Source organism: Lutjanus erythropterus, chromosome 15, assembly GCF_056507025.1.
Source record: "Lutjanus erythropterus isolate fLutEry1 chromosome 15, fLutEry1.hap2, whole genome shotgun sequence".
Lineage (NCBI taxonomy): Eukaryota > Metazoa > Chordata > Actinopteri > Lutjaniformes > Lutjanidae > Lutjanus > Lutjanus erythropterus.
The window spans coordinates 6579197-6598557 of NC_139331.1; positions in this window are offsets into that span (position 1 = coordinate 6579197).

A 19361-nucleotide genomic window follows, 5' to 3' on the forward strand; every position below is an offset into this window, starting at 1 on the left:
TTTTGCACTATTACTGTCTATAGGTACAGTGTGCTTACAATGCAAACAACAATGTAAAGATTTTATATTCTGAATTATTATTTTTAGGAAGTGGCACTTCTTGCAAGGATAAGACTGTTGTACAAATGTATAATGACAATAAAGTGAACTGAACTGAATGTGGCATTGCACTGTGATAATGATAATGACTAAGCATTAGTCAGTAATGACTAATGAATTGTTTATTTGTTGATGCAGCAATTTTTAAAGCAAGATCCAAAAAATGCTTTTCCAAGACAGGAAAATAAACACAAGGACAGAATACGGGCCTTCAACAAAGCATTAAAAAAGAAGGTTGTACATGTACATGTGTGAAATAGAGCTGCAACTACCAATTATTTTCATTACAGATTGATCTGTCATTTACTTTCTCGATGAATTGATTATTAATCGATTAGTGGTTTGGTCCATAAAATACCAAAAAAATGTCGATCACTGTTTTCCACGGTCAAAAGTGACATCCTCAAATGTCTTTTTGCATCAAAACCACAAAGATATTCAGTTTACTGTCATAAGAGGACTAAAGAAACCAGAAAATACTCACATTTGAGAAGATGAAATCAGAAAATTTGGATATTATTTAGTAAGAACTATTTTCAAAACAATTAATTGATTACCCAAATAGTTGCAGATATATATACAGTCTCCTAGATGTGACTTTAAGCTATAAACAAAACTGATGTGACTTGAATTCTCATACAACAGCTCGTTGTGGCTGCACAGTATTTAACCTATGAGAATAGACGGCTTAAAATGATGGGATGAGTTTTGTAATCAGAGGGGGTCTGACAGACTTTTTCACAACGGCCATTTTGACATGAAGTAGTACACAGGTGTTACCAGTGATACTAATTAAGCCTCTGTTACATTCAGGTCAAACACAGTCAGGTTGCTGCTCTTGTGGGGGCCTTAATTAGTATCACTGCTCACACCTGTGTTCACTCTATGTCAATGGCTGCAGTGAAAAGGGTCTGTTTTAAAGAGCCTGCTAACGTTGATATAACTATGAAGAAATGCTGTGGAAAAAAAAGGTATTGTGTGTCACAAGAGTTACAGAAAAAAAAAAGTACATCGTGCAACGTGCACACAGTAAGCAAAAAAGCTTCACAGTGATAACGACCACAGGCCCCAGAAATAATTAACTTCCCTCATAAGAGATGATTTTCTTAATGTGTTACTGGACTTCACAATTTCACGGGAGGATGATGTGGCAGGTAATAGTCAATAATTATATACTAAGTTAATTCCTCATAAAGTAATGGCCTGTGCATCCTTTATATGAAATGTTGTTTTAGTCTATATTAAATAAAAATAAGGCTTCTAATTCCTGAAATAAATAATGAGGCAAATATATAAATAAATGTAAATATAAATATGTATAACTGAGTAAGTAGTTATATTGAAATATATATATTTTATTTTATTTTCCAAATGATTACTTTCATATATTTTTGGGTACTTTAATTATTTCACGCTTATGTATTTCTAGGGATGTTTTCATAATTCTGCCCAATGTGACAACACTAGTGTCATCCACTTAATTTGCATAGAACAAAAATGAAAATAAAAAGAGAAAAATAAATAAATGTGGAATAATTAAATAATAGTCCAATGAAATAAATGAAAATAGTCTTTTGAAAAACATACTTTTTTTTATTAATGATATTGACTCATTTATTTACATCTACATGTATTTATATATTTATATACATGTATTTATATATTATTACCTCATTTAGAAGGGTTCATACAGATGTTGGAAATCCTGAAAGCACTTAAATTTTAATGTAGTTTCTTAAGGTTTGAAAAGTGCTTCGATTCTGGATAATGTGCCTGAAACTGACTGAAACTACAATTGCATAATTTTCATACTAAATCACCATCTGATAGAATAATTTGTATTTTCGAGAAAGAAACAAAATAAGACAAACATCTGATTCAATGTGACAAGGAAGTGAAATAATAATTTTGATATGTTATTCACCACAGCTATAAGGTGCTGGAAAAGCTTGAAAATGCACCATGAATTTTTTTGAAAAGTGCTTGAATTTGGAAAAGGTGTAGGAACACTGCATTTATTCATTTCGGGATTTATTTGGTAGCCATATTTATCTGTTTAAGTGAATGTTAAGACTAGCTAACTGTTAACTGACTGGGAAGCTAATGTTCAATTACTGTCTCAACAGACATACACAATTAACATTAGCTAGCTTTAGCTTATTGGTCAACAAGAAAAGTAGCCATACCAGCGTGACTTTTAAGCCCTTGAAACTCTTCAACAAACTCCAACGAGCCAAAGCTGGACCCTGGTCTTGCTCTTGCTTTTGTTGCAAGCACTTACGATCAGTACTAGAAAGAAGGTGGGCGATTACCTTCAAAATCAGACATTTTACCATTTCTTATCACACTAACTTGCAACCACTAGGCCTTGTGATCACTGATGATGCAGACATACCAAAATTATAACTTCAGACATCATACACGGAAATGAACAAAACATTCATTTTCTGTCATTTTAATTGACAGTTTTTTTTTTCTTTGTTCTAAGGAAAAGTGGTACTTTTATTCTGCATCTTTCTAAAAGCTCTTAGGATTTTTTTTAATTGTTCATGTAATCCATCAATAAAACCTTTAATATTGACTAAAATGCCATTCCATACTGAAGACTTTACAGTTACATGTATGATAGTGTGTTGACTGGCAGGTGTCTTATTTAATTATCTATCACTATCTTGTCTCAGGAAATCTGTATCCCCTCTGCTGAGTGCTTTAACACATCAGACCTAATAGCTTAAATTAAACTGATTATTGATTATCTTAAACATGAATTGGGATACACTGAGATAAACTGTGAATAAGATTCAAACAAGTAAAAGGCCATTTTACAGTTCATTGCATCATTTATGAAGCCCCATTTTCTCCACAGCGTGACGAGCGCTCAATAAAATACAAAAGAAGAAGAAGGCAGAAGTCTAAATTGCCGTCTTCTTCCTTTCAGAGTGTCTTCATGTGAGAGCTTTGTAGTCTGACACTTGAGACTGTCACTCAGCCCTCCTGAGATGTTACAGAAAATTGCTGCAGTGCAGCTTTTCATTCTCAAGCAGTGAAGATCCTCTTCAACCTCATCACACACACACACATACACACACACACTTGTGCTAAGTCACTCCAGGGCCCGTCTTTGTTGCAGTGACACTTAACCACCACGCTGTCACCGTGTTATTCTTCCCTGATGCATGTGGCGATATGACAGCACCGACGGCCACTTGGTGACGCGTCAAGAGGTTGTGGTGTCAAAGCGTCAGTGAGAGACAGACAGAAGGACTGTGAGGAGGACAGACAGACGGACAGACCGAGGAGTCTGCCTGGCAACTAGTGACGCAGCAGATTAAGAATACTGCTGTGTCATTGCTCAGCATTTTCTGACATCTCGGTTTTTGTTTTATGTGTTTGAACTTTATGGGGAACTGCTGGACAGACGACTAGGTGTATTCACAAAAAGAGCAAACCAGTGTGAATGTATGAACCAAACTGAAGAGTGGCCGAGGAGAGTCATAATTTGTACCTTTACAGAACACACCATGGTCAAGTAACATTAAGAAGATGGTGGTCTTATTGGAAAACAAAATCCACTAAAAACTTAGACCTGGATACTGTGGTTTTAAGTGTGACGACAGCGAAAAGCGTCCATGGAAGCGACTTGTCTGTAACAATGGAGGTTCCTGAGTACTCAGTTATATCAGAACTGGAGAGTATTTCTTTATCGAAAGACGAGCAAAGGACTGCCCTGAAGGCTTTTCTCCATGGAAAAGATGTTTTGTCTTGACCGGCTTCGACAAGAGTTTGATCTGATTTTTGAAGTAAGTTGAGTTAGACGTGATTTGTAGATGGTTCATCCAATCACCTGCAAAGTGTTTTTTTAAACTGCTTGCCCTTTTCCAAATAGTTTGTAAGGATGACTTTACAGTATGTATTCTGATATCAAGTTAAGTTAATATATAATTAATAGTGTGGTAACCCTTTTGATCCAAAGAAAATTTAATGAAGATGAAATTATTTTCTATTTGAATGAAGTGATGATTAGAAGTCAGTGTGCAGCGTGCATTGTAACCAGACAAGCCAGGTTTGTTACACAGAACCACCTGAGAAGTCATCCTTAGAAACTGGAAAACGGCTGGCACGTTCAAAAAACACTTGGCAGGTGATTGGATGAACCATCTGTCTGTCACGTCTAAGGCGGGCTAACATCAACCAATCTCGCCGAAGTCGGTCGGGAGAAGAGCAAACACATCTTTTCAATGGAGAAAAGTCTTCAGTGTCGTTCTTTGCTCTTCTTCAATAAAGAAATACTCTCCAGTTCTAATATAACTGATGTTATCACAATATCTACGTTAACCTCTTCAGGAGCCGCCATTGTTTGTTCAAGACAAGTCACTTCCATGGACGCTTCTCACTGTTGTCACACCTAAAACCACAGCTGTAGCTGCCAGCCATCCCTCCTACGATGCAAGTGGATAACTTGAAGCCTGGCAAGATGGATTCTCTCATGATCTTGTGATCTCATGAATTCCAGCTGCCTCGCAAGATAACAGGAATTTCCCTGTTTATTAACAAAGATGCACATCTCTTCTAAGCAACATTTTTCAACAGATCCATATCCTTCCTGCCTAACAGAGATCCAGCGAGTTAAATCATAGGTGATGTTCTATATGTGACCATCACATAACATGTGACTGACCTCTAAGCAGTGACCTTGTGCAGTGGTTGCACTGACCCTGTCTTACACTATGTACAATTCCCAAGAGTATCCATCTACTGCTTTGCTTTGCTGCTCACTTTAAACTGAATGTTCAGGGTTGTGCACTTCTGAAGTGTTTGTGAGCAGTGGACCGTCAGTATCGGCTGCCTTGGGGATTAATTTTTAGCTCTGATAAGCTATATGTGTCAGTGCTGGCTTTTTAACAGCTCCTTTGTGGAAGCAGCATTGCCAGAAATTGGCATAGCCTCTAATTTTTTTTTGTTTGGAAAGGGGCCAAGGCCATAATGTGCTCAATTCCCAGTAGGCATTTCAAATGGTGTTGCATAGCAACTAATAATCCTTTTTGTCCAATCAAGAAGCTTTTCCTGCACTGTTTTCTAATCGTTATTTATCCAAGGGAGAGCTTTACTGAGCATTGCTGCTTCTCAGAAGCAGTGTTTGATATGAAATAACAGAAGGTACACACATTTGGGACTTGTTCAGTCAAAGCGCTGGTCAATGGTCAGCACAGTGGTAGCAACTGGTTGTACAATTCTAAAGTTTCCTAGTCTGCAAAGGGATTTGAACATCTCCTAAGTCAGTTCAGTACTTGGAAGAGGAGGGTGACCCGATCTTTGTGTTGTGTACTGAGTATGCTATGCACTCCAGTTCAGAATAATATCTATCCTGTTTTTATACGAACATGGAGTGGAAGGAGCTGAGGGCTGTACTACGAAGGAAGCTACAACACAGCCAGGCTTCCTTTGCATGCGCTGGCTCGGCAAAACCTAAACCCCCAGTCAGAGACAAGGGGCATCACGACGGTAGTTATCAACTTGCTTTGTTAACTCAGGCTTTTTTCTTCAGACTCTGTGCATGCTCACATAAAAAGGGGCGTTTCTTGCGTCATTTAACTCTTCTTCCGCACAAAGTGAAGCAATCATGAGACAAACTTCAGTCAAAACGATCAAGTTATTTTAATTAAGAGCTATGGAAAATATACAAAAAACATTATGGAAAAAAGCAACACTGTAACTGCAAATAAGGCAGGAGAAGAAGAATGCTGTCAGAAAATTACTGATCCACTGAATGTGATCTTAATGCTGCCATTTATTTCTAACATGACAACTGTACATTAAACAATTAAACTTCATACCCATGCTGTCAGTCTGACACCATCCTATGATGACAGAGATGTGGAGATCACTTAAGTTTTTGGCCAAATCAAAGTAAAATGAATGTAACTGATTGAAGATTTTCTGTGATAAATAGAACAGACTGATGAATATTCTAATTTGTGTTCCGAACTGCAATATCAGCGATCAAAATGGATTTTAAATTGTAAATAACAGTAGTAGTCAAGGTGGTATGTAGTTGTTTCAGACTTATTTTAGTGTGTGGTTGATACACTATGTAAATTTAAAACGTCAATATGATCTGAAGCAAACAGGAGAAAAAAAATGACTGCATCACCAAACGGAGGTTCCCATGGTAACACAATGCATACAGTTTGTGCTGCTGTTACATTGTCCTACATTTCTACATTGTATGGCTTCAGTCAGTGATATTACAAACATACAGCTCAGCAACTTTTCATTTTTAAGGTCTTCCTCCAGGTTGTAATCTATATCGCTCATAAACAACCTTGTTAGGCAATAATTAGTTAAAAAGCAGATGATTTAATCTGAAACTCAAAACATAACCTGCTCCCGACCAGGTTATGAGTTTAGCACAAGTTACCATGGTGATCTAGCCAGGTTAAAAGAGAGCTGCCTTCATGACACTGAAAACCCTGGCTTTAGATTCAACATATCTTGCTAACCCATTAATCTTGCTTTGTGGTACAGCCCTCAAGATGGACAGATGTTGAATGGCAGCCTCAACCAACCCCTAACTCACACAGTGTGAGGAGACCTGTCCTGTGCAGGACTCCCAACCTCAAACCACTGATGTCTCCACAAGTAAGAAAAACAAAATACGTCAATGAAATATATCAGATTGATATATGATGCTGCTTCTCTGCTACAACAACATGGGGATGGCTGAATCCAGATGAACAGCAGACGAGCAGCCTGGCTTCACCAGACTGATTTGCAAATTATTCTCAAATCTTATTTTCTATTTCCAAGGGGCGTTATCAACACAGGCAAAGTAAAATACCTGTGGACACAATAGGATGGAAAGACAACCGATCAGAACAACAACTCATGAGATGCAGCTGTGCACAGAATGTTGGCTGCCTGGTCACAGTCTTTCTTGTATTACAACTAAAAGATTTCTCCAAAAACATTTTGGCTGGAAAAATAGGCCATGCAGGGACAGAGTCTTGATTGGTACTGTCTAGTTTGACAGTTTCAGAAGCTTTTGCTTGAAAAAATAACACAAAATGGCCTGCTCACGATCTTTCTTACATTACATTTAAACAGAGCAAAAACATATGTTGCTGAAAACATTTTAGGCAAGAAAAAGGCAATGTAGTAACATAATCTTATCCACCTCTTACTCGTAGGTGTGTCCCCTCCCACCATGCAATCGTTCAAGCTAGACCCTTCTGAGTACAGCCCAGACTTCGACAAGTCAGGCTCAACATTACCTCACAGCACATACTGATGTGTAACACTTCTTTAACAGTCTTACAGTAATATAGGCTTGTCTAAACCTTCAGTTTAAGACCTAATTAAGACCTAATAAGTTATTGTGTAAGTGGCTAAGAATAAAGACAGGTAGCTGCAACAGTTAAGTGTAAAAGAAAAATTCAGAATAATTGCAGTTTTGACAGGATCCATAATTACAGTAATTATTTGCAAAATTGCAGTTTCCCAGCAACAATGGAGTGCTCCGCTGAGACATTTTGTCCTTTAACATCTTGTCTACACTATTACACAATGCAGGATTTTCATATCTACTTCTTTGACTCTGCTGAGGATCAAAACATATTTGTGATAGAACCAAAACACCTACTTATAACACAGGTATAAAACTGTGCTATTTGATTTAAAATGTATTTTTTTATTGTGTGTTAGGATTAAGAACTAAGCAACTTTAAAAAACAAAATGTCTCTTCCCTATGACTATTCTGTGAAATGAAAAAAACTTTTAAAATATATTTTCCAAGCATAACTGAAAAGTAAAAACCCTAATAAAACCTAGTAAAAGCCCATTAAAATATGGATTTGTCCCAGTCTTCAAGACCAGGTGACATAGAAGTGAAATGGTTTAATCACCACAATTTGTACCGATTAAACTGTCTGACTAAAGAGGGCAGGTCATACATTAGAGCTGCTGTGGCAGTCGATCACACACACATACAAACACAAAATGCAGAATCCAGATGTTTTCAATGTACAAGTGAATGTAGCAATAAGATAATGAGACACTTTGTATGTGATGTAATCATGTGATTGTAGAACAACAAACAGAGTAAAAATAAAGTGTATCCAAAGTGCCTCACAGCAATGAGGGCTCTTGTTGGCCCCTGGAGTGAAACCCCAAAGCACACTGTATTTCTCTCTACATTTTAAGAAGAGGAACTGGACAAATTTGTCCAGCAGATGGTGCCATTTCCATTCTTATCAGTGGAGTGGAGAGGAGCTGAAGTCATCAGTATGTGAGTTCTCATATGACATGAGTGTTTTTGCTGTTTTTTCTGTCTGATAACCAACAGTTTCACATGCAAACTGCTGAGACTGAACTGATTCTTCTGTCAGAACAATGCCACATATCAGAGCAGATACTGCCAGTCCTCTGCAACATTCTGTCAAGACTCGGTGAGCTGAAAGCTATGGCAATGTACTTTATTACTGTGTCTGATGTATCACATACTCCATGAGTCAGCATTTCAGATAACAGCTTTTTTGTTTTAGAGGTAAAATCACAACTTTAATGTGTCTTGATTTGAAGCTAAACAGTTATTTGAATAAAGCAGAAGAAAAAGGTAAACTGAGAGAAAAAGAACTCTTTTCCTTGACTGACATTGTGTTGTGTGTAGAGAAAAAGAAACTCCTGGACAAACAAGAGGAGATCCAGGAGGTGAAGCAGCTGGATGAGTAGAGGCCTGCTGACAGCAAACAGACCCCATAGTGTTAATGTTTCACTTGAACATTTCACTTTATTTTATGTATTGTGAAACTAAGGCACAGTGTTGGGGGAGCTACTTTGAAAGGGAGTTAAGAAGACTGTTATTACACTTTCATAACCATGTTTTGACACCTGCTATGAACATCATCTTTATAAATGTTGTTTAATGTTGTTATGACAACTTGACAATAACCAAGCCAATAACATCTCTGTTATAACAACTTGACAATAACCAAGTAAATAACATCTCTGTTATAACAACTTGACAATACCCAAGTCAATAATGTCTTTGTTATAACAACCTGACAATGACCGAGACAGAAATGTCTTATGATAACATTAATCAAGTCATCAATTTCTTTGCTATGACATAAATCACAACAAAATGTCTTTGTTATGACAACTTGACATTATCCAAGACATAACAAGACATTACTAGCTTAACTAATGTCAGGTTGTCATAACAAAGACATTTTAAGAAATGTCTACTTAGCATTAAAAATGAAATAACTGACTGAATGACACTTAATGACAACAGCCATTAACATTCAGAAATGTTCATGACAGGTGTTATGAAATATTCATAACAGTGTAATGACAGTCTTATGCACACTCCTTCAAAGAAGCAAAATATGATACAAAAAAGTCTCATGCCAGCAAAAAAAACCTAAACGTGCAGCTCATTTTTATAGTATATATATATTCTTATAGTTGGCGTATTTGAACAAAAGTGGTAATTTGTCCCCAGATATAATAATTGTTCAGTATCATTACTTTTAAATCATTATTTTAATAGTATTTTAGGTCGATTCAATGCAGTTCAGGTCACCCTTTAATAACATGGTCACAGCCATAGTTATAGCAGAGCCACCTAACCTTAGTGCTGTGCTGGTTGTTTCTGTGATCTGGACAGATCAATGTTGTGATAACGATTTAATCAATAAAGCCCTAAGCCCTCAAGCCAACCAAATAAAACAGAATTACTGCTTCTATCTTGAATAGTATGCTGCTGCTTGTACTGTTACCTCCCTGCAGTCAGCAGTTCTAGCTGTATCAGCTGCTGCCGTGGTAAAATGTTCCACCGCTTTATAAATGCAATAAGCACTTAGAGATAAAGGGTGTAAAACTTGAATTCTCAGTGCTGTATTAGTGAACAGAGTGTGCCTTCAACTTAGTCTTTCTCTTTTTTATATTAAAAGTGCTGGACTTTTATTAAATCATTTACAGTTAAATGCAGTCTAGAGACCACTTCAGGTCTCAGCTTTGCCTTAAAATCAACCACATTTTTACTTGTTCCCAGATTTAGGGTTTTATTTCAAGACCACAACTGCAGGGATGTTGCTGAATTCCTCTTCATTGTCTGATTTGATTGTTGACATAATTACTGTGATTGGATGCCAAACCCCTTGTGTCAAATGCAGCAATAACTTGACTCATTTCTAACTTGATTTTGTGTTACTGTTACTGGCTGGCTCCACACATGCGGGAGACAGAAGAAGAAGCGGCAGTTGTTTGGGAGGAGATGTCAGACAAATCTTCTGTAATAATGCTTACTAACTGGGATCACATCAGACTTTTATCACCACTTGACAAATGATGCTAGCAAAGCTAGCTACCTAATGTTAGCAGTTTGCCTCTAAACCAAAAGTCCCCAGAAATCTCTTCATTCCTCAACCAAAAACATTTAGCAAATTAGATATTAGCTACCTCTGCTATGTATGTTTCAGGTCGCTAGTTTCAGTTATTTGCCAACTATTTGTCACCTAGCTTGGTGAGTAAGCTATCTTATTTAGTTATCATATATTGAGGGATGAAGCAAATGCAGTGTTAGCTTTCTGAGGCATGTGATGACAAATTATTGTTCTCCATGGTACATTCCATTTGAGTTCCCAATTAGAAACAATTGAAATGGCATTTCTAACCTGGAACGTTGGAGGAACCTCACCAACCTGACCTCAAAATCCAACATGGTTGCTCTGCACATCAACAGTAGTGAAAGCTATTTATTACCACGTCTCTCTTTTGCATCTCATTAAATCAGTCAGTATGTTGTTCTCTGAAGTGTTTTCTTTCTGCATGGTCTAGACTACCTTGGTCTTGTCTTGGTCTCATCCTGCCTTGGTCTTGGTCTTGTCTCAGTCTTGCCCTGCCTTGGTCTTGGTCTTGACTTGGTCTTGGTCTTGACTTGGTCTTGCCCTGCCTTGGTCTTGGTCTTGTCTCAGTCTTGCCCTGCCTTGGTCTAGGTCTTGTCTCAGTCTTGCCCTGCCTTGGTCTTGATCTTGATTTGGTCTTTACTCCTCAAAGTCTTAATCCTATCTCTGTCTTGATACACTCTGGTCTTGGTCGTGACTTGGTCTTGGTTTAGCTAGTCATGGTTACAACACTGAGGCTGAAGACCAAGTCCAGCTTCCTGCCAGAAAGTGTTAACAGACATCAAAATTTTGCACTATTGAGCCACTCTACCACTCCAACCCACTCGCTAAAACACCCGTCTCCAGTGATATTTGCTGTTTATCCTTGTGCCAAATCAGAATTTGTCAGTGCCATGGATGGACCTCTCCTCTGTACCGCTGATATCCTTTGTGATTCTTGACTGAGAATCCCATTGCTCTTAATGAATGTCAGAGTGCTGAATTTCTTGCCATCCATAAGGTCACCTCTTTAAATGTCAACAGGCAGGGGGAGAATAATGAAGGAGAGTTTTTTATTGAGCAGGGGGAAGCAGACAGAGAGAAGAGAGAACATGCTGTAAGGATTTCACCTAAAAATGTGAGTCCAGTCCCATGTTTAAGAGTTGATATACTGAAATGATGCAGGGAATCTTAAAGTGCATGTGATGTAATTCACCAACTTGAGAGCAAAATACAAAAAAGTTCTTTAATAAAAAGAAGAACTCTTCTCTGACTGCTAGGCCTGCCAATTAGGGCTTTTAAGTTGTAAAGTTTTACAACTATGACGCAAAAATGAGGCACATACACTCTATGTAGCACATGGGTAACAACAGAAACACATCAATGGCTGAGACACGTACACATGCGCACCCGTTCATCCAAACCCTCCTGAAGATTTGCATGTAATTAGAGGTGCGAGGGTATGGTGGCAATCACGTACACAGCCTGAGCCTGTTAGATAAGCTCATATGCAACCACCTTGTTGCCATCACATTCATACGCCACCACCAAAGGCACCAGCAAACTCCTGCTGGGGACTGAGATGAAGAGTGGGTTTGCATGTAAGTGATTATTTGTGTGTTTGTGTATGTGTGTGTGTGCCATATTACATTTTCAAGGCCAAAAAACATCAACAGCAGCTTTGGGTTTGAAGCTGGCACGTTATTTCTGTGGTGGCATTTATGTTTGATCATTTTCAGGACAGAGTGATCAAAATGGTTCTGGAAGCTCAGTGACCTCATGACTACTGGGTACCAGATAACAAGTTAAAATAGGCCCTTTTCACATTTTAAAGGTTCAAACCTACGTTCATTTTGTTGCTAAATTCCACACATTTGATCCTGTTAGTTTTGGTTTCATGTTGCAATTATGTAAGTGCACTAAAGAACTCAGTGTGTTGTCAGTTCAGCTGAGGTTCACTTTCTCTCATCCTCTTGGAAAATAGTTCAAAAGTTTTTGAATTCCTCCCAACATTTAGTCTCCTCCTCTACCCTATTAAATTTGTTCGGTAGTGTTGTGTTTCCTTTTTTCAGTTCAGGTGATAACCTGTAAGAACTTCCTGTAATTGGTCTGAAAGTGTGAACCATCCAAAGAAGTGTGTTTTCACAGTAGAAAGGGTTCAGTTTGATCTGGACCTAAGCCAACTCTTTCATCCGGACGAAGGTTCAGCTGTTTGGTCCAGGGGAGGGTTCACACCTGGAATTTTGGATTGGCTCAAACTGGAAAGTCCAAAAGGCCAAAAGACACCAAACCATAATTATAGGTGTGAAACCTCCTCCAGACCATGGCCAAAACCTTGGTCTAACAAATGTTTAATTTACATTTTGTTCACCAAGACTAGTCACGGTTACTAGTTGCTACTCTTAAGATTTACTTTACTAATTGCTGCATATAAAAGTAAGCCTACTCGGGGAAGGTAACTTTGGTGTTACTTTCATACTTCAATTCTCTTATCAATCCACACATAGCTGTATTATTTTAGTGTAGTCCCAGCTATATAGGTTAAGAGTTGCCACAATAGTTAATAAATAATTATATGATTAAAAGCAAGCTCAAATTGCTTGAACTGTGTTGCATCACTGTAAGGTTGGGTGTCCTTATATCAGGGGTGGGAAATTATTTTCGATGGGGGGCCACAAAACTTGATCAGGCTGTCATGAGCCAGACACAAATGATATAGGATCCAAATAATGACCACATCTCTAATAATGAACTGGTCAGAGGTGTTCTGTATCTGAATTGCCATGTGATGAATTGTTGGCTAATACTTTGTTGGCAATGTCCAAAACTTGATGTTTTACAGTGTACCATGCATGCTGCATACAGATTGCGACGCTAGTAGCAGCAAAAGCAGAAGAACAACATGAACAACATGGATGTACACCATTAAGTGAGTAAAGCTGTTTTAATATAAAAGGTGCAGTTCATTACCTTTCAAAATAAAGGTCTGATAGCCGTTTAATAGTAAGCAAAATGCTATTGGATGTCTTTGCTAGACTTTTAATGTTTGGAATTTCCATGATTACCTTGTGGACCACATGAAACCTTCCAGCGAGCCGCATCTGGCCCCTGGGCAACATTTTGATCAGGTCTGCCTTAGATCATAGATCAGGGACTTGGCTGCATTTGTCTGCTACGTTTGCCATCCTCTGCAGCTGTCCACAATAGTAATGAGTAATGAACCAATTGAATTTCAATAATTGCAATTGTGTTATTAATTTGAAAAAGTATAAGTAATTAGTTACATGTCTAGTTGCCGCCAAAATAAGGTGGATTACAGTAACATGCACAAAGTAACATTACTCCAAATGCTGGTCTCTGACGAAAGTAAACTGTCTTTGACTTTTGGGCTGTTGGTCAAACAAGTAATTTCAAGACGTCATTTTAGACTCTGGGAATTTGTGATGGGTATTTTATGCTATTTGCTCACAACAAGTAATGGAGTAAATAATTGACACATTAATTGATAATGTAAAAAGGTTAAGTTGGAAAACAAGGTGGCACCTGCTCTATGCTACTCAGAAAAACGAGTTATTTACAAAAATTATATACAGTAAAATAGGTGAATAAATAATAAGGCACAAATAAAAGTATTTTACAAGGTGGAGCACAGGATGAACTGAGGAGTCTCAGCTTGAAAGAAGAAGCTCCTCTGAAGTCTGGTGGATCAGCAGAAGATATAACACCCATACACACCTGTTGTGTGTTGTTTGTGTGTTAACTTGCACACACACATTCCAGCAGACATCTGACTGAGTTTGTGGATTATCAGCTATTAAACACCGCCTCTGCTGGAATAAATTGATCCACAAACAGGACCGCGGGTGAATCACAATCAACAAATGTTTGCATGCAGAGAGAATAAGCGACTCTAGCAGGAGGTGGAGGCGCACACCTCCAGACAGTTCATGCGGAAACCATTTCCCCACCCTGCCCGTGGCTATTGTTCCAAAGCAAGAACTATTACCACAAATAACAGCATTTCTGCCTGCACATACAAGGAGTGGATGAAGAGGAGTGGAAACTGATATGCAGATTATACAGTGTGGTGTATAATACCAGCACAAGTCACAGCACTGTAGCTTATCTTGAATAATGATTTTGTAGGGGGTCCAATAACAACGAAATTGAAAATGCGGTCATTGAAACTGAATTGCATGCAAAGTGCTGACAGTGTTCAGTTTTCACAGTGAAGACTGAAGATGTGTTTTTAAAGAAGCTTCCATCAGCTGCATGTATATCTACTGTTTCCCACATGAAACTGTGATCATCTGGATCAACAGTGACCCTTAATGGCGCAGTCTTAAAATAATAATAACAAAAGTTGACAAGTTAATAAAATGATATGATTAATGTTGACTTTCAGAAGAAGACAATCAAATTAAAATACAACATATATGTAAAAAAAAAACGTTCTTAAAGCTGATCAGTACGTTCAAGATTTTTTTTTTTTTATACTAGGTGTGATTGCTACATATTGTGCTGGAGCACAATTTCACAGATCAGCCTTTCAACCAGACTCAGGAAGTGTTCACACTTATCACACAAACTGGACTGGACGAAATGTGCTTGGATCTGTGCCCAGGTCACAAGTGTGAAAGCCCCCTCAAATCCATGAAAAAGCGAAAAATGGTCTCATAAACCCATGTCAGGGTTGGAAGAGTTACTTTTAAAATGTATTCTGATACTGTCATTACTTTCCTCTAAAGAATTTTAAAGTAACGTAACTTGATTACTTTCTGTTGTCACTCCCAAAATGTAGTAGTTGTCGTATTATTGTCAGGTTAGCTAGCTAACTGGATTTCTGTCTGGCTAATACTTGCTATTTTTAATTAGATATCACGTCGTTGGATATTGACAGCATTTTCCCAAATGGACACTGTACAGTGATGTTCACAAAATAATGCCCACCCAGTGAAGGCATTTTTTCACTACTAAACGCCATGATAATGCTTTAGTTTAGGTAGCTGTGGTTTAACTCAAGATCAGACTGGTGTTGTCATAACCATTAATGGTTGAAATGTGTGCACAGTGTATCATTCTTTGTTTTAAAAATGTAACCCTACTTGTTATCCCAATTTTTACTACTTTTTTTTCACTAAATTTATCAGTCATTTGTAATTTTCTATCCTAATCCATTACATGTATTCTGTTACTTACCCAGCACCAAATAGCAAACAAAGTTAGCAACTAGTTGGTGCATATAGTGGAGCATTTGGTGGCTAATGGTCAATATATTTCACCTTGGAGGTGGTGGAGACCAAAATGGAGCAAAAAGCTAGGTGAACATTGTACTTTCATTCATGTTGTGACCAGAAACCCAACTCCAAAGGAATTCTAATGTCTCTTTGTGTCTGCTGGATGAGGGAATAGTAGCACTTAAGCTAACTGCTGCTGTTTGATGCAGCCTTAGGTACTATTCCTTTAAAATGGTCCAACATTTGAATTAAAAGTGATGCTGTTAGCCATCTGACAGACACCTAAGATCAGCAAGAGTTATTCCAATGGGAGTCACAAAAACCAAACAGTCAGTTCTGTTCTCTGCCCAGTGGGAAACCAGAACCATGACTGTCTTCAAGAAACATCGTCATTCAGCCTGCAGCCTGCCTGGTAAGAACAGTGCAACCCTTACCCACTGCTCCATGCTCTCTGTATATGCTTTAACCATATGACCACCCTTGCCGACCGTATCTATTTATGTCACCTCACTTGTCTCAGCTCCAATTTGTTTCGTCATCCATCCCCAGCAATGTGTCAATACATATCATCAAGACAAATGAGGTTTCTAGTATTCTGCCTTCTCATTTTCTAGGGCACCTGTCACAGATTTGACTGCAGGGAAAATGGTGCTTCTGTAAATGAACTCCATTCTACTATAGATGAAGGTGACTATCAACAAGCGCCCCCATCTGCAATCAGACCTGAAACGCTGCTCTTTCTTTCTCTCAGCATCTCTGCTTTCTACATCATGTATGGAGGAGATTACAATTTCAAATTAAATATACATTGCAGTTTTATATCACAAACATTAGCAACTGGTGACATGTGGTTGTGCAGGATATATGATTGTGTAGAAGGCACCTTTGACAGAGCTGGGCTGATGTGATGAGTATTGAATGTTGTGCAAGTTTGCTAGCTCAAAGTTCAGTTCACACAGATTTAAATTCATAGTTCACTATTTTGAAGTTCACAGTGTCAAAAAAATGAGCTAGCTCTTGTTCCTCCAAGCAATTTTTCCTCCTCCTCCTCCTACCCATCCATCCCCAAATAATTGCCGCTGCCTCCTTCCCGAGCTAAATGAATTACTGTAAATTACTATAGAATCACAGGCAGAGATTGCTTTTAAAAGGCCAAGAAAAACAAGGTTTTAGGTTTGAGGTTTTTGAGTTGAAAACATGCATAAAAAGCTTCTTCTGTACAATTTCATCATTACTTACAAAGAAATGTTTTCTCTCAAGGACTTGTGGACAATTAGTTTCAGTGGTTCATAGCTGAGCCCAATACTCTAAAAATATCCTCACTAACAAAGACCACTTCATATGTTAAGTATAAAAGGTAGTATGTATTTGGACTGAGGACAGGGTTCAGGAAGAATGGGATGAGGGTCGTGTATGAGGTTCAAGACTCAGGTCGGGGGCATATCTCAATGAGCTTTGCTGCTTCAGCTATCATGAAGAATTACTTAGATGAAAGTATTAACCCTAACATGCATGTCTTTGATGGTGAGAGGAAACTGGAGCACCCGGCAGAAACCAACAAGGACATGGACAAAGTGCGAACTCCCCAGGGAAGGAACCTGGGACCCTCAGTGGAGGTTCCCTAAAATACAGAAACCAAGAACGAAAAGTGTTCGCAATTTGTAAAGCTGTATCTCAAGATAATAATTTCAAGCTTGTATTCTCGTGATAACAGGATAATTTATCTCATCACCTTCAAAACAAAGGGCAGATTTCTCAAGATAATTTATTACGAGAAAACAACCTTCATTTTCCAGAGATCACGGGATAATTGTGGAGAAGTCAAAAATGAGCATCTGGTTCGATTGATCGCACCTTAGCTTTCAAGATCACTGTCATAAATTGACACTATGCACCTCCTGGCGGTGTTAGAACGTGACTCAAGCACAGTCTGATGCGCTGATCAATCCTTGATCTGACATTTTCAGCTTAAATCAGTAGCTGCAGTTGTCAAGATGCCACCCAAGCATGCTGGGATGGTACTCCTGATCTCTGAAAAACCCTGTGAGTAAGAAACAACCTTTTGTGTCCTTGTGATGATGGATTGATTACCTTGTTGTCTTGTGATAAGAAAGCTTGTTTTTGCAAGAAATAGTTGCAAGCATGGCAGTTCTAGGCTTCTGCACCAAAGTCAGTCCCACCAGGATTTGTGGGCTTTTTTTGGGGGGGATTGTTTCAGCCTTAAATACCTGATTTCACTGCAGATCTTCTAAAAAATGATGATGTATGTTGCAATGTTTTAGGCGTTTTTTTGTAAAGAAGTGAGAACTGCAAATAATAAAAAAATATAAATTGCATTTATGTATAATCCATTAAAAATCAAAGGCAACTTGTTCCAGGTGGCTCCTTGTTCCAAAATCACACTCTGTTCTTAGTGTTATAAGTAACCTTACCAAAAAGCAAAAAGTTTTAATAATGATGACAAACCGTGTATTCTTTTCAGTGCCCATCACAAATTTGAAAAAAAAAAAAAAAATACAAATACAATTAAATAATAAAACACTGACTTGGTTCATACATGTGTAATGTTTTTGCGTGGGATTGCTATGATTGTTGGAACTCACATGACGCAACGGTTATTAGTCAAATTTGTGGAAAAGCTGCAGTGATCGGACAAAATTGCAAGGCTGTGCATAATTCACAGGGATTGGTTGCATATGAGAAACATCTTGGAGGGACTACACAGCACTTCTTACTTGTTACACTTGTTACCAGCCTCACCTACTTTATATACTGTATCTTTCCTTGTTTCTTGCTTGCTGTATCCTCATTTATCTCTATCCCTAAACTTGAACGGGTAAAATGCAGCCCAGCCAACATTTTACTCTTCATCCAGTTATGAAGAGTTCACTTGCTTTTATCGGTTTTTCCTTGTGGTAATTTCCAGCCTCACCACTAGATGGCAGTCTTTTATTTCCTTCCTCTCATGCTTGATGGATTTATCACAACATTTTGTCCTCTCAGCATGCTGCCTATCAGCTGTCTCCAGTAGCATCCTCAGCTGTCCAGCATGGAGGACGTAGAGAGAAAAATAGCCATTTATTACAGCGCGTACATACACATTGTACTGAACAGTGCCCAAAGCACATGTTGCACAGAAGCCCACACAGGATTCCTCTCTACTGTATGTTTAAGATGAATCACCAATCAATACACTGCTGTCTGAAGCAGCAGTTCTCATCCTGTTTGGCTCTCACTGCCTGAATAACACTGATGCCAAATGGTTCCCCACACTGCTGCAGGCAGCCACAGTGAAACGTGTGGAGCAGGGACCTCTGACACCAGAGCACGATTCTTGTTTTTTCCTTACAGTTTATTTTTACTCTCCTTTGAAAAAAGCCCAGAAGCCTACGGTATTCATTATTTCACAGGAGAAAAGACTTTTTATAGATAGAAAGTCAAACACAGTACACCATACTGTACATACAGTATGTAGAGACAATAACACGTTTTTTGATCAGGTCTTCTAGTTTCCTAATAATTTCATAGAAAGGAACTGATATGCAATTGTTATTTCTTAGGAATATTCCTGGAAAGTTCTGCACTTTTTATAGAGTAAATAATGTGGTCAGTGTGTAAACTTTCAAATCCAAATGAAAT